Below are 16999 nucleotides of genomic sequence, written 5' to 3'. Positions count from 1 at the left end.
CGGGGCCCCGTGCTCGCCACGCACATATCCACAGAAAAGTTGTGGACCCCTTGGGGGGTCATATCAGGGCAGTGGGCTAGGGCACTGTAGAGTTCCCATTCACTGAATGGAGCATTATACGGCTCCAGGTGGTGGGTAGTAAAAGGTAAGCACATTCGCTCCTCTCGCTGTTAATGAGTCTGAAGGTGGGATGTTAGTTCTCAGACCGAGATGCATGGGCATAATGCTAAGCAAAATATTCGGTGACAGTATCTGGGTCAGTATAAATGGAAGCATTCAAGCAAATACTTTGTATACCTGTAAGGGACTGGAAGCCATGGAGGCATCTGATCTTTGCCCATACCTGTGATTGAGAGGTACATGATCCAATGGTGGAAACATACCATCCCCAGGATTCTTGCTTTCGTGGTTTTATGAGGTAGTGGACACGGCACAGAGCTGTTTTGAAGGCAATAAGGTGCTCCACTTATGGCGTTGGAGAGCCTGTCTACGATCTATAATGGGTGCAGTGATCACTGGTGTCCAACAGGATACCATGTTCAGAAGAGGGGGAACCAGAGGAAGAGGAAATGGCTTGGTTAGTAGCAAAAAGAATGGCCGCCATTGAATACTGAACAGCCATATCGTACAGCCTTGCAATCGGGAACTAAGGACAACAGCAGAAGTGAACCCATACATGTCGGCATTATGGAGAACTCATCTGGGCGAGCGTCCAGGTGAGGGACAGGGAGATTGCGAAGTGGTCACTACCACACAGGTCATCGTCGACTGCCCACTGGACACATTGTAGCAGAGCAGAGCTGCAACAAGGAAGATCAATGGCCAAGTATGTTGCTTGTGCCACACTAAATTGCATGGGGCACAACAGTTCAAGAAGCAAAGATCGAGCTGTGCCAGTAAAGTTTCGATGCCTCTGCCATTGCTAGTTATCATTGTTGAAGTTGCCCAAGACTGGGAAAGGTGGGAGGAGCTGAGAGATTAATGCCGACGTTACATCCTGCGACACGACATCAGGAGAGAGAAACATTACAGATAGTAAAATCCTGATGCGCCCTTACCCCAACAGCCACAGCGTCCCAAGGTGTATCAAGAGGCTCAAGATCACTATGTATGGAATCCAGCACAGTTGAATTCCACTGGAGGATCAGACTGACAGTACTGTGGCTGCATGAAACGACCTGGGAGGGGGAGGAGGGGGACAGGTTATGACTCAGTCATGTGCTACTATCGGCTGAGACAGCAGGGGATCCAGTGGCAGGTTCTGTAGCGCATTGTCTGGAGAGGTCTGGTGCCTCAGGGGGCTCAGGGACCTCCACCTAGGGCACAGAAGGAGTACATGCAGTGTCTGATGGCATGTAGGCTACATGTCGTCTTAGAGGACTTCTGTCCTCCTTATCCTTCTCCTTAGAAGGACTGAGAAGGTTTCCCCGAATTGGTTACAGTGACAGAGGAGGAACGAGAAGTCCAACAGCCAGCAGTCTGGTTCCTTCAGCCACCATCTGGCAACTGACTATGGACCAGTAGGAACCATGTTTCCCAAGGGGCTGCTTTTTAGCTAGAGAAGCTGGAGGTGGATGAGGCGCCTCCAGCTGGGGGATGTGCACCACTGTCCTATGAAGTGTGGAGCCAATGCTTCCCAAGTGAGTGCAGTTGAAGCACCTGAAGCGCCTCCAACTGCCTAGGGACAGGTATTAGCGGAAAGCTCTGAGGGTCCACTCAGAGGCGCAAACAGGAAGACACCATCGACTGAGAAGGCGACGACGTTGCGACTGTAGCTTAAGATTGTGAAATGTGTAAGGAATTAAGACAATCCTACTTTTTTTCTGGTCTCTTGATATGTCAGCTGGTCCAGGCCCTTATACTCATGGATTCTCTTCTCACACTTAATGGTCTGGTGAGAAGGAAGAGAGGAGCAGCTCAGAGCAGATTATACAGATGGGAGATGGGCACAAGGGACATTCATGTGCAACAGATGTCCACAGTCCACGCAATGCAGACAGGGTAGCGGTGCAATGGGAAGACATATCTGAACTTCATATGCTTTAAGCGTCTTATAGGAGGAGAAACGCAGGATTTCACGTCACACAGGTAGACCACCAGCTTTACTTTCTCAGGCAACGAATCAGCCCTGAAAGCCAAAATGAAGGTCAAATAAGTAACTCTGTTTTCCTTGGACCCAGACAAAACGAAGTGCACACCTCCACCACTGCAAATTGGTCCACAGCTCATTGTCAGGTTGCAAAAGAGGATCACGGTGAAATGATGCCCTAACCATACTGAGACACTTGTTGGGAGTGAGTCATGGGAATGTCACCCAATTTTTCACAAGAGAGCAGCGCCTTTGACTGGGCAGGAGATGTCTGAAGCAGGAGGGAACTTTCCTTCATATCCGAGATTGCTGCAACTTCGTATTTGTCTTCAATGTTGTTGTTGTTGTTGTTGTTGTTGTTGTCCTCAGTTCTGAGACTGGTTTGATGCAGCACTCCATGCTACTCTATCCTGTGCAAGCTGCTTCATCTCCCAGTACCTACTGCAGCCTACATCCTGAGTCTGCTTAGTGTATTCATCTGTTTGTCTCCCTCTACGATTTCTACACTCCACGCTGCCCTCCAATACTAAATTGGTGATCCCTTGATGCCTCAGAACATGTCCTACCAACCGATCCCTTCTTCTAGTCAAGTTGTGCCACAAACTCCTCTTCTCCCCAATTCTATTCAGTCCCTCCTCATTAGTTACGTGATCTACATATCTAATCTTCAACATTCTTCTGTAGCATCACATTTCGAAAGCTTCTATTCTCTTCTTGTCTAAACTATTTATCGTCCACGTTTCACTTCCATACATGGCTACACTCCATACAAATACTTTCAGAAACGACTTCCTGACACTTAAATCTGCACTCGATGTTAAACTTTTCTTCTTCAGAAACACTTTCCTTGCCATTGCCAGTCTACATTTTATATCTTCTCTACTTCGACCATCATCAGTTATTTTGCTCCCCAAATAACAAAACTCCTTTACTACTTTAAGTGTCTCATTTCCTAATCTAATTCCCTCATCGTCACCCGACATAATTCGAATACATTCCATTATCCTCGTTTTGCTTTTGTCTTCCATGTGTTCGACAAAAGTGAAGGCTTTGTGGCCAAAAAAGCGCAGCGCAGTTACTGTCGTAATGCGGAATTGGAGCAATTTATTTGCTCTGGTCATTGGCTTTTGGGGCAAGGATGGAAGCATTTCTGAAAGACCTAAGTCTGTGGACCGTGTGCGTGCTGCTCTGGTTGAAGTATTCGATGCATGGAAATATAGCGCTATCCAACTCTCGCGATGAGCAAACATTGGTGCACCACAGGCCGTAGATGATGGTTTAACTATGGCTGCAGAGATGAGTACGGGCAAATAGATGTGCAAATGTTGAGCAACTGGCCACCCAGATGTACAAAGGGACTACCAATGTCTCTTCAACGATCGTTTAGTGAACATGGCCACGTACGGGCCTCTGCAGCAGGTGTTTGGTTCATGCATCAGTGCGAACTGCTGTGAACCTGCAATGGAGGCTGGGATTTCCACTGAGCAGAGACAGGTGACCTTTTAAGATAAATCACGTTTTGTGCTCCATCGGACAGATGGCTGTTGGCATGTATGGCGTGAAACTGGAGGAGGGAGAGTTATGGTCTGGCGAATGTTTTCGTAGCATCCCCTGCATGACGTCATTCTGGAAGGGACAATGGATCAGCACGAGAATGCGTCTGTCCTTAGGGACCGTGTCCAATCCCACAAGGAGTTCTTTCCTCAGGAGCACCAACGTGACCTTACCGCACTCCCCTGAGCACGAAGCTCCTTGGATTACCCAGCTGAGAATCGCCTCTGTCAGGCTGTTCGCGCCATTAATCCTCATGAAACCTAAGAGTAGCTGGCCATGGAACTGGAGTGGACATGGGGCCCACATCCCTTAATGTACTTTCCAACACCTCATTAACTCTTCCTGTATGTGAAACTTCCTAGCCGATTAAAACTGGGTCCGGACCGAGACTCTAACTCGGGACCTTTGCTTTCGCGGGCAAGTGCTCTACCATCTGAGACACCCAAGCACGACTCACACCCCGTCCTCACAGCTTTACTTCTGCCACTATCTCGTCTCCTACCTTCCAAACTTTACAGAAGCTCTCGTGCGAACCTGCCAGGAGGTTTCAAATCAGCGCACACTCCGCTGCAGGGCGAAAATCTCATTCTGGTCTTCCTGTATATGTTGCAGCTGTCCGCACTTCAACAGGTGGTTATCCAGGCTTTTGGCAGGTGGTGACAAGAGGACTGGACCGTGTGTGAGATGTAGACTACTATTATAGCTGTGCAAGATGGAGAATTGTATCTGCATAACCCAGTCAGAGCAATGTCCGCTGAAGGCAAATGTCTATGTCTAAATCCCAGTCCCAGAATACAGTTTTAATCGATGCAGTTTCACCCTGTTGCTCATCACTACAGTAGTTTCTCCGTATCAAAAAGAACGGAACATGAAAATAGAAGGAAAAAGCCGTTGGCCCAATGCGTAACTTAAAATTCAAATATTTGAGAGGAATCAAAGTGTGGTTTACAAAAACACGTCATATAGGTAACGGCATGTAACGTCGAAAGGGGTTACACCGTAATTAAGGGCAATTGCAATAGAAAATGCCTATCTAAAAATATTGAAAGAAAATAGTGAAACTGGAATGCCCTCATGCCAGCCAGTGTTCATTACTGAATTATGAGACTAAAAAATAATTAGTATGAGAAGAATAAGGAATTTATTATGACCTCTATAGTTTTTAGAGTGTTGGAAATTAAAGGACAATGGAAATTTATCAGAAACAAAGAGGAAATTTCCATTTTTAAACATATTTACCGAATGGATTACAATTGACTAAGCAAAAGCATTTGCAGATGTCTTTTGCGGGGTTAAAGACATCAACAGATACTTGTAAAACCCGTAAGAAAAGAAGTACTGTAAGGAAATCTAAGTTAACAAAAACCAGGAAATAAGCAATCTGTTCATGCGCCATCCGGAGACAGCAAGGAATGGTCAGTTCGGTAATGCAGGCAAGTGCTGGGGTAAAAATTGTGGAACTGAGCCTAGACTTGACAACAGCAGTAGATGTAGGTCGCTGTAGTTATGTAGATATGAAGCTTGCACAAGACAGACCAATACGGAGAGCTGTATGGAACTAGTCTTCGGAATGAAGGCCGCAGTTCACGCAATTTGCACTCTAAAATAAATAAAAAAATTGAAAGTATGAAGCAAGATACATAACTGAGGATCCAGATTATTTACACTACTCAGTCTGGTGCTACAGCTGCAGCGGCAGCAGGAATTTCTTAAGATTACATAGTGTGTTCCAGAATTACACTAGAGGCACCTGTGGTTTATAAAGGACTTATCAGATAAATTTCTGATGAACTCAAGTGCGGAAATGTATCGTTTGCTTATTAAATAAGTTTGAAGATCGGATCACTAACAAATCTCCCTCTTCATAGTACGTACACGAGATGAGGGCACCGTCGTTAGTCCATGTCTTAATGACGTCACATACTATTTTCCTCGGATTACAAGGGCTGAGAGAAACTGGTAGCTTCGCAGCTAGGAAGGCTGACGTACTCCACGGACACGGCGCGTTCTCGGCTCTGAGGAGGACGTCCGTCACGTGGAAGACAATCTTGCAATAAAACAACTTTCAGGAGTGCTAGTTCTGCAAGGTTTGCAGGAGAGCTTCTGTAAAGTTTGGAAGGTAGGAGACGAGGTACTGGCAGAAGTAAAGCTGTGAGTACCGGGCGTGAGTCGTGCTTCGGTAGTTCAGTTGGTAGAGCACTTGCCCGCGAAAGGCAAAGGTCCCGAGTTCGAGTCTCGGTCGGGCACACAGTTTTGATCTGCCAGGAAGTTTCATATCAGCGCACATTCCGCTGCAGAGTGAGAATCTCATTCTGGAATCTTGCAATAATTTCTCAACACTCCGCATGTCGTGGTATTTTGTAGACAACAACGCAGCTCAGCGCCCGCTGTTTCTGCTGGGCGCATACCGTGAAAGTCATCCGATCTTCGAGCTACAGTTACAGCCGAACAGTACATTTCCCGTGCATGCGTTCCTTATAAGAATTATAATCTAACTCTTAGAAGTTTTTAATAGGAATTGTCGAACATAGTACAATATGATTACTCGCAAGTTTTGTCTGCCTTGGGACACTGTCTACTGAACGAGCAGGGGTGGTTCACTAAACTATTTACTGAGAGAAGTTTAACGACAAGAGGGTCTACCACACTAAGTATGGAGAAAGTGATTGGCAATGATTCACATTAATCAACGCTGCTAAGGATTGAATCAAGAGTGTGGATTGAAGAGAACGAGCCTGGAAAGGTGTCAGTTAGCAGGGAGGCAGTCGGCAAAATTTCACTCGGGATCAGATATGAACATGCACATTGTCAGTTTATTCTAGGTACAGTAACGAAAACTCAGTTGTATCGTCTGGACAGGTTAACTTCAAACAGTCAAGATTTCAGTTTGTTTATTTAATGTGGCAATTACTGCTAGGCGACTTCTACAACCAGATATTCTAAATATTTTACAAGCCATTCATTAAGGTAAGTTTATTTTAAGCTACATTTAATATAGAATAAAACGTTAGAAATTAGAGTGTTGCAGTGAAGCAGTTTGTAATCGTTCGTGTCAAGTACAATGAAAAATTAGAGGAAGGTAGATTTAAACGCCGAGCGCTATCAGCAATGGGCTGAGAGTGTCGAAGGAGGAGAAAGAGGGACGTGATGAAATTATGAAGGTAAGGGAGAAGAGATGTGGGAGTATTTGGTTTACTGTTTGACAGCGGGTACACTGAGAATTGACATAATGATGTTCAGTTTCTTGGTAAAAGAAACCGGGCATACAATTGCGCACGGAATGCAGGGTTAATTGCTCTGAGCCAGACGACAGATGCGGAGGTTGCTATTGCTTCGTTTCATAGATATGCGCAGTTAGGATACTAGATAACCGAAACCCTATGTTTTTATGATGAGACAACTGGTACGTAACCTCTGATAGAAGATTACCGAGGAACCGTCGAAACCGGTACAGCAGTCACGTAACTTGAATAAAATCTTCTCTGTTTTCAAGCCGCCCCAGAACAACATTTTCGAGCTTCCGATGGCTATCCCGCCGTCGTTGTCAGGAGTAAGATCACTGGTTCCCAGAGCAGGCACGGTTTTCCGCATGAACGACTGTAGCATCTGGCACCAGAGTGTGCGGAAACGACACGTGCGCGGAAGGTTAGCTGGGCAGTCCATAGCAACTCCGGCTCGCCGCTGGTCCGAGTGACCTCAGGTGGTGCGAACGGTGCCTGTGCCACGACAAACTGCCGCTCCCGCCTCCTTACAAGCATCAAGCATACTCGACATCCAATGCCCGCCCCCACGAGCTATCAGCCGCCCAATTAACCTTCCGCTCAAATGTCGTATCGGTCCTCTCTAATTGGAGCCAGAAGCTGCCATCGTGGCGGTGTAAGTGGGGAAACCGTGCCAGCCCCGGTAGTCACTGGCTTTACTCTTGACGAAAATGTCGGAGACAGCCATCGAAAGCTCTAAAATTTTATTCGAATTGACGTGGCTAGAAAACCGAGATGATATTCAGGCGCGCCGCTACGAAAGACTGAGGACACAGTGACGTACTGTAACTTGTCTGGCTGCAGCCAACTGTGTGGTGTATGAAGCACCAACATTGTCAGAGTCGGATCTATATCCACACTCTGCAGCTACATTACGTGTGATGAAGGCTGCTTTCTGTGCGCCGCTGTCACTTACCAGTATCACGTTGCAGTCGCTCATGGTCCACTGGAAGAAAGATTGCCGGAAAGCGTCCGCGAGGCTTCGAATCTCTTCGCGAGATAAAAGTGGGAGGAAGCGACGTATTCGTTGACTATTCATGTACGCTTCCGGAATTTTGAGACTGAACCACACCATGAGGCAGAAAGCCTTTTATGGAGTGAGACTGGATGGGCATCTCCGTGACGTTTTCGCACTTACTAAATTAACCTCTAACGGAACACACTGCATTTCCTTAGTTCTTCATTGTCGCTATCAATCCCTTGTCATATGGACTCAAAACTGACAGCTCACATTCTGGTTTCGGTCCAACGAGGGTTTTCTTAATTCCCTTATCCAAGATGGATTACACTTCCTGAGGATTCTTCCAGTGACTCTCATTGTAGCCTCTGCCTTACTTGGGACTGGTTTTAAATCTCTCTGAACGCGTAGTCGCAGGTATATAATGCATGCAAATTCTTCCAGTGATTGCAGAAAAATCTGCCTATTTAGCGGGAGCACATTACGTTTATTTATGTTTCAGGTCAACTCCCAACCCCTATACCTAGAATCGATCCACTGCTAGTAGACTTACATTTCGGTACTATTTTCTAGCGTTGCGATTTCTCTGAATCCAAACGCGTCGTGAAAAGCGTCGTGGAACAGCTGACATTTAATAGTCACAATCCTTAACGCACCTTTGGGGCTCGCTCGAAATTTTACGTCAGTTTCCTGTGTTTCAGGTATAGCGCGCACAAGCAGTCTCAGCTAATTCTAACCGTCTAACGTTATCACTAGTCATGTAATGATGCACTGTCTTAGTAGTCTACGTTCGCTAGAATGATAAAACTAGCAGCTTACATTTTTCATCCTGGATACCACATACACTATATGATCAAAATTATCCGGACACACCCAAAACATACGTTTTTCATATTAGGTGCATTGTGCTGCCACCTACTGTAAGGTACTCCATATCAGCGACCTCAGTAGTCATTAGACATCGTGAGAGAGCAGAATGGGGCGCTCCGCGGAACTCACGGACTTTGAACGTCGTCAGGTGATTAGGTGTCACTTGTGTCATAGGACTGTGTGCGATATTTCCACACCCCTAAACATCCCTAGGTCCACTGTTTCCGATGTGATACTGAAGTGGAAACATGAAGGGAGATGTGCAACAAAACCGTACAGGCCGACCTCATCTCTTGACTGGCGGAGAGCGCCGACAGTTGAAGAGGGTCGTAATAGACATGTATCAGCACCATGACACAGGAATTCCAAACTGCATCAGGCTCCACTGCAAGTACTGTGACTGTTAGGCGGGAGGTGAGAAAACTGATTTCATGGTCGAGCGGCTGCTCATAAGCCACACATCATGCCGGTAAAAGCCAAACGAAACCTCGCTTGGTGTAAGGAACGTGAACATTGGACGGTTGAGCAGTGGGAAAACGTCGTGTGGAGTGACGAATCAGGGTACACAATGTGGCGATCAGATGGCAGGGTGTGGGTATGGCGAACGCCTGGTGAACGTCATCTGCCAGCGTGTGTAGTGCCAACAGTAAAATTCGGAGGCGACGGTGGTATGGTGTGGTCATACTTTTCATGGAGGGGGCTTGCACACGTTTTGCGTGGCACTATCACAACACAGGCCTACATTGATGTTTTAAGATCCTCTTTACTTCCCACTGTTTAAGAGCAATCCGGGGATGGCGACTGCATCTTTCAACACGGTCGAGCACCTGTTCATAATGCAAGGGCTGTGTCGGAGTGGTTACAAGACAATAATATCCCTGTAATGGGCTGGCCTGCACAGAGACCTGACCTGATTACTATAAAACACATCTGGAATATTTTGGAACGCCGACTTCGTGACAGGCCTCACCGACCGACGTCGATAGCTCTCCTCAGTGCAACACACCGTGCAGAATGGGCTGCCATTCCCCAAGAAACCTTCCAGCACCAGATTGATCGTATGCCTGCGAGAGTGGAAGCTGTCATCAAGGATAAGGGTGGGTCAACACCATATTACCGATGGAGGGCGCCACGAAATTTTGAGTCATTTTCAGCCAGGTATCCGGATACTTTTGATAACATAGTGAAACTCACAGATTCAACAATTGGGTCAGCTTACCTCACTCCGCCGCTGTTCACTGACCACGAGCGGACGTCAGCTGTCAGGTATGATAGCTGTTGTGTTAACCACCACAAATCTAATAGTATTGAACTAGTATCTTAACACTGTCAGACTGACTGGCTCCGTATACGAAATTGCTGGCACTAACGTAGTGCAATACTCTGTCAATTGAGACTATACATCGATAAGCCTGAACTTCATGCCACCTGCTTAACAGCTTCCTCGCCCATCAGTGATTCTGACCGTTTGTTGGTAGGTTTGTGGAGGTATGTTGCATTAGATGTCTACGCACATGTCATGTACTTCGTGAAAATAACTGGCCGCTGATTTGCGTACGCGATGTGGCACCCTCAAGCGACCCAGATAGTTTCCACAGGAATTATATCAGGCGAATTTCGTCGCAGGCACATCAACGAGAGTTCATTACAATGCTCCTCAAACTACTGTAGCACGGCTCTGGCTCCGAGACACAGACCATTATACTGTCTGAAGTTGTCGGGGAAGACATCAGGCATTAAAGGATGCAGTTGGTTCTCAGCTGTCAGCGCGTCTTCGATTACTACCACAGGTTCCAAGCAAGCGCAGGAGAATGTCTCCCATAGCATAATACCGCTCCTAGCAGCCTCCGTCCGTCGCGCGCTGCACGTTTCGACCCGGCGTTCACCTCGATGAGGGCGTTTGTTGAGACGACCATCGACCTAGTGTAGCAACAATCGACATGTCAACGCGTACGACTGGTCTGGAGTGCAGCTCCATGTTCAACGATGAACGGTGTGCTTGGAAACAATTGGGCGTACACCAGCATTGCGCTCTTACGGCAGAGATGCCGCAGATCACCATCTATTCTACTGTACAGTGTCCAACCAACTAGCGCCTGGTAATTTCACTGTCTTATCTCTTTCCGTAGATGCTCGCTACATTAGCACATGAACATTCGAGCAGCTTCACCGTTTCAGTTATACTCGTTCACAAACTCTGCATAATAATCTGTCCCCTGTCAGAGTCCCTTATCTCAATGCATTTCCCCATATGCAGCTCATATCCTCGCTATGGTGATTCCCCGTCCATGTCTGCTCTGCTTGCTTACTTTTGTTACCGCGTCACGTGTCGCAACGCTGCCAGGAGTCATCCAAAAGCGCGGTGGGCAGAGGTCGTTATGTTTTGGCTTATCAGTATATGAAGTCTCAGTCGAGGGTCATTGTCATGTGAGGATAAAGTGAGATCCCTGTTAAGCATGAAATTTATTTACGAATAAAACACCGGCGAAGCTATTGAAAGATTCCAGATGGTTCTTAGAAGCAGCAACTAAAGTCTGTAACAATTCCTTTTGTCTTGTTCATATGTATCCCATGAAAGTCTAACAAGTGCCTAGGTGACTCCTTGTGCTGCTTTCACACACCTGCCTGCGCTGATCCAATTCGGCGCTGTATCTGGCGTCTGGGGAAACCTCATCTCAGATCTGTGAATCTTTTCTTTAGCTGATCCATCAGCCACCGCCTCTCCTTCTCACCAATGTCTTAGACGGTGTGAAGATAACGACGTTTTATTGAGAGGGTTGCAGACTACACTCAACTTCATTCAGTCTGTGTAATAAGCAAACTATGCAGGGAACCAGTGAGAAATTCAGAAAGGGAAATAAGAATCAGTGAGAAAAGATATCTACCATGCCATCAGCAAATAATTTGACAGTGAGAAGGACCTGACAGCGCATATTAACGACATGGATGGAGAGATTCGAAGATGAGCGAAGGTAAAACAAAGGTAATACAAGTTAGTCGATTTAAATCAGGTGACGTAGAGCGAATTAGAATGGAAAGTCTATAACTTCTGCTATTTGAGCAGCAAAATAACAGAGGAGAGGATATAGAATGCCGACTGGCGAAAGAAACAGATCATTTAAAAAAACAAAATTGTTAATATCTAAATTGAATTTAAGCATTAGGAAGTATTTTTGAAGGTACTTGGGCTGAGTGTAGTCTTGTACCGTAGTGGATCGTGGACCATTAACCGTCCGAACTAGAAGAGAGTAGAAGGTTCTGCATTGTGGTTGTTACAGTAAAACGCTGAAGATTGAGTAGTCTGATATGTGTACTGAGGCGGCACTGAACTGAGCTGGGCAAAAAATTTATGCCACAGACTGACTAAAAGAAGGTAATTATTGACAGGACCCACCCTGAGATGTGAAGGAATTTTCAGTTTGCTAGTGAATTTTAATGTGGGAGATAAAGATTTTAGAGGGGGACCAAGGCTCGAATGCAGCAAGCATGTTCAAACTGAAGGTTGCAGTGATTATGCAGAAACAGATTCTGTACACGATTAAGAAGCGTGAAGCGCTGCATCAGTCTGTCTTCGGAATGAAGACTGTGGCAAGAACAGTTTCGTGACAGCTGTGATTTGATGTTTTGTTTTGTTTCAGGGCGCAAAAACAACTAGGGTCATACCCACCCATGTCAGAACTCGAACACGAATACAGGGGAAGGAGTTAAAAACGACTACATGTTAAACCCAATAGACAGAAGTGAAGACAGCTGAAAACAGGGACGTGGAGAAATGTCTACAAAATGCAGCATAGAGAGACGGAGGTCTAGAACTAAAAATTAAATGTCCTTCGCTATAGTGTTACGACGGAAAAAAGAAAACTCTGTGTACAGCCCGCGCGTCGTTCGCTAAAACGGCCGATAAACTCAGATGTTAAACAAAAACGAGAATGTAAGTGGTTAAAAGAGCGCATTCCGTCAGGAAATAGCGGACTGTCAAGGGTTGAGCGCAATAGGCACAAAGTGGTGGCGGAGCACCACTTAAGAAATGGCGATGGCTTAATAACAGTTTTTTCCATGAAGGGAGAACCAGTGATGATGCCAAAGTGACACCACCAACCGACAGACAGCAATACACGTATCAGAGGAAATGTAAGCACTAGCAGGCTGAGGTACGAGGACTGCAGCCTTAGCAGCAGAGTCAGTGGCCTCGTTTTCTGTCAGGAAGAGGTAACCAGGAACCCACGTAAACATCACAGTCGCTCCATCACGAGTGACTAAGTGACAGGCTTCCTGTACCTGTTGCACTAAGCGATGGACAGTATTCAGCACAGATGCTTTGAAGGGCATGGAGAGAGAATCAATCAGAGAATCAATCAGAGAATCAATCAGAGAATCAATCAGAGAATCAATCAGAGAATCAATCAGAGAATCAATCAGAGAATCAATCAGAGAATCAATCAGAGAATCAATCAGAGAATCAATCAGAGAATCAATCAGAGAATCAATCAGAGAATCAATCAGAGAATCAATCAGAGAATCAATCAGAGAAGATGACGCAATTGAGAAGCCTGTGTCACTGGATGTACTGTGTGGCCTGATACAGTGCAAACAGTTGTTCTGTAAATACTGAGCAGTGTTCCAGAAGCCAATACCGAAAAACTTCGGTGCCAATGACGAAGGCACAAAGGCACACCTGACACCATGGTCAGTCCGACAGCCATTAGTGTACACGAAGGTACTCTTGCGAAGTTCTCTGTGAAGGTCGTGAAACTGAAGGCGACAGGGCGAGGCTAGAGTATTGTTTTAGAATGTGAATGAAGGCCGCCACATGAATCCAAGCTGGTGAAGGGTTCATACTCATTGGGTAAGTGGCAGGTAGCGTGAAGTTCAACTGCCGGAGCAGGAGCCGAAAGCGAACTCCAGGAGTAACAATGAAGAGGGACCCGCCCTATACTGGGGTATCTGTTGAGGAGAAAGTCACGGCGGTAGCACAGTGGTAGTTCGGCAACTTCTACCGACAGGCGCTCAACTGGGCTAGTGTAAAAGGCACCAGTGGCCAAACGGATGCGACGATGGGGGATAGTATTGAGACGGTATAAGAAGGACAGCCATGCAGATGCGTAAACCAAACACCCATAATCTAGTGTCTAAGGGACAAGGGACTGGTACAAAAGGAGCAGGGTGGTTCGCTTAGCTCGTCAGGAAGTACCACTGAGGACATGTAGGACATCGAGGGACTGCATACAGTGGACTGCCAGACTAGAAACCAAGAAAGTTTCCTATTGACCACGAGCCCCAGGAATTTCGTAGTTTCAACGAACAGAAGAGCGACAGGCCCAAGATGTAAAGACGTTGGAAGAAATCTATTACGCCGCCAAAAATTAATAGAACGGTTTAGTCAGTGGAAAGACTGAAGCTATTGTTTACGCTCCACGAGTAAAGGCAATCGAGAGATCGCTGAAGACGCCGCTCAGTGAGACAGTTCCGTGAACAACTGCAATAGATGGAAAAATCGAAGACGCCTGGCACGAGACAGGCCGAGATAGGGTTAGTGGCGATACCGGAGAGGACGACGCTCAGGACAAAGCCCTGAGGCACACCGTTTTCCCGGATAAAGCTGTCCAACAAGGCAGAACCCACACGTACATTGAAAACTCCGTCATTCAGAAACTGTGTGCAACCACAGAAGCCCCAGTGTAGAGTGTATGGAGGATACCAGCCCTCCATCAGCTGCGTAGGCTTTCTTTAATTCGAAAAACACGGCCACCGTCAGGGATTTCAGGAGAAGCCATTCATGACATGGGTGGACAAAGTGATGGGATGGTCAACTGCAGAGCGCCATGCTCGAAAGCCAAACTGTGCAATGGTCATAAAATTGCGTGACTCGTGCCACCATACCAGGCGGGCATGAATCATGCATTCCATCACATTGCGAACACAGCCGTTGAGAGAAAAGAGGTAGGTGCTGGAAGGAAGGTGTTTGTCCTTGCTGGGCTTAGGTGTGGGTGTTACAGTGGCTTCATCCAGTGTTTGGGAAACGTGCCCTCTGCTCATATGTGGCTGTACATATGGAGGACGAAGTGCTTGCCTGAAAGAGAGAGGTTCTGCAACATCTGAATGTTAACATTGTCTGGCCCTGGTGCGAAGGATCAGGATGAAGTTAAAGCCTGATCTATCTCACTCATAGTAAAGGTGGCAGTGTAGCACTCACTATTGTGAGAGGAGAAGGGTATCACCCAAGCCTTCTCCACTCGTTTCCAATGGAGGAAGGCAGGGTTACAGCGGGAGGAGCTCGAAATCTCCGCAAACTGGTGGCCAAAGGTGATACCAATAACGTCCACTATGATATCGTGTAACTATCAGGCCAGAAATTGGGGAATGGCTCTTGGTCCCAGAGAGCCGTCAGAGGTTAGGCCCCATGACGGAAACGGAAATTGAATTGTTTTAGGTAGTATTAAATGAAATCCAACTAGCCTTTTGCTATCCTGAAGAAAGCGACGACACTGTGCACGCAACCATTCATAATGAATGCTGTTTGCCATGGTAGGATGACAGTTAAAAACGCAGAGACCATGTCTGTGCGCAAATGGCGTCGTTGCACGCCTTAGTCCACCAAGGAACCATAACACTGCGCAGTAAAGAAGTGCGAGGAATGGAACATTCTGTGGTATAAAGGATAACGTTTGTAAGATATTCTACTGGTCATCGTAACTGGGGAGATTATGTTCGTGGAAAGGCACCAGGAAGAGTAAAACGTCCCATTGGCATTAGAAAGCTGCCATTTGGGTGTGCACATAGGTCAGGCAGGAGTCAGCAATCGGATAGCACAAGGGAAATGGTTGCTCGAGTATGTGTCAGATACTGGACTGCTCGAAATGATGGGCGGTGCTGAAGGGTAGGTCCAAATGGAAATTGTGTGAGTGGAGTTTAAAGAAACGTGGGTGCTAGCGTGTTAAGGCAGAGGAGGTTAAGGTGAGTGAGGTCAGCAAAGAGGGCGCATCACTGATAGGATGTGTGGGAGCCCCAAAGGGGATGGTGCGTATTGAAGGGATGAGGGAGTTGTCAAATAAGCTGGAGGACATCTGCTCTAGTGATATGGAATGACTGAGGGATGTAAATGGTAGACAGGGAAAAGGTCAAGTGATGAAGGAAAATGGATACTAACGGCTTTGAGCCAGATGAGCAGCATGACTCCCCATGAGATGTAATGCCACCCTCGGGGGCGGGGGGGGGGGGGGAGGGCGGGGGGGGGGGGGCGGTCAAAGCAGACCAGAAAGAAATGAAAAGAGCTAGAAATGGCCCTGAGGACGCAGTTCTTTGTCCTGGTGGCAGAGTAACAGAGGAAGCTGCGATTCTATGAACAACCGCAAGTCCTATAGTTTGGTTACAAGGCCGCGAACGTTCCGTTTGAGAGGAGTCATGACAAGGCAGAAATGAAAGGCTGTCACCTCAGCTGCTGCCGAGTGCGAGCCTTCAGAGATTCGCTGCTACAGGGCACAGAGGCAGGATTATCATGCTCCATCAGGTCTACAGAGGCGTCAGCATTCGCCTTCTGTTGTTCTGCGGAGTACTGGGCAGAAAAACGATTGGTGGTGCGCACCAGCGACATGGAGGTCGGCCAGGTGAGGATATCACGTAGTAGCACTAAGAGGATCTGAGTCGGCGCCAAAGGAGGAGAACGTTTTTGTTTGACTTCTGCAGCCTTTCCAGTTGGCAGAGAAAGACTAAAATGTTTGGTGGCTGGAGGGACATGAAATCTTTGCAGGACTATTGCTTCTGTCCTTTCGGGCCTGCCAGTTGCGTAGCAGATCACTTCGCTGTGTGAGGCGAAAGTCTGGTGGACTGTTGCCCAGCTGGAGGAGGAGACAGGGACGCTACCATGACACTGGGCGATTTGAGAACCACAGCACTCAATTTGAAGGCGCATGTCTGCATGGCCATGTCCTTTGTGGAGTGAGATGTAACAAGAACAGTACTGTAGGTGCCAGATGGTAGAATGCAGTGTTTCCGACTAGCCAACAACTTGGTAATAATTGGGTAAGGCTCTTTTCTTTCACCCTTATCTCCTGGACAGCCTGTTGATCGAGATACGTGGGTTAATTGCGGGAGGAGGTGGCATGCTCGCCATTACAGTTGATACAGCGGGGAGGAGCAAGCAGGCAATCGCTCTTGTGAGCATGCCTACCACAGATTACACATTTGGCTGGGTGTCGACAAGACTGTCGAGTGTGATTGTAATGACAACACTGGTAGCAGCGCATCTGGTTCGAAATTTACTGTGGTAAC

Source organism: Schistocerca piceifrons, chromosome 6 (genome assembly GCF_021461385.2).
Source record: "Schistocerca piceifrons isolate TAMUIC-IGC-003096 chromosome 6, iqSchPice1.1, whole genome shotgun sequence".
Classification (NCBI taxonomy): Eukaryota; Metazoa; Arthropoda; class Insecta; order Orthoptera; family Acrididae; genus Schistocerca; species Schistocerca piceifrons.
Note: the sequence above shows the minus strand (reverse complement) of the source record.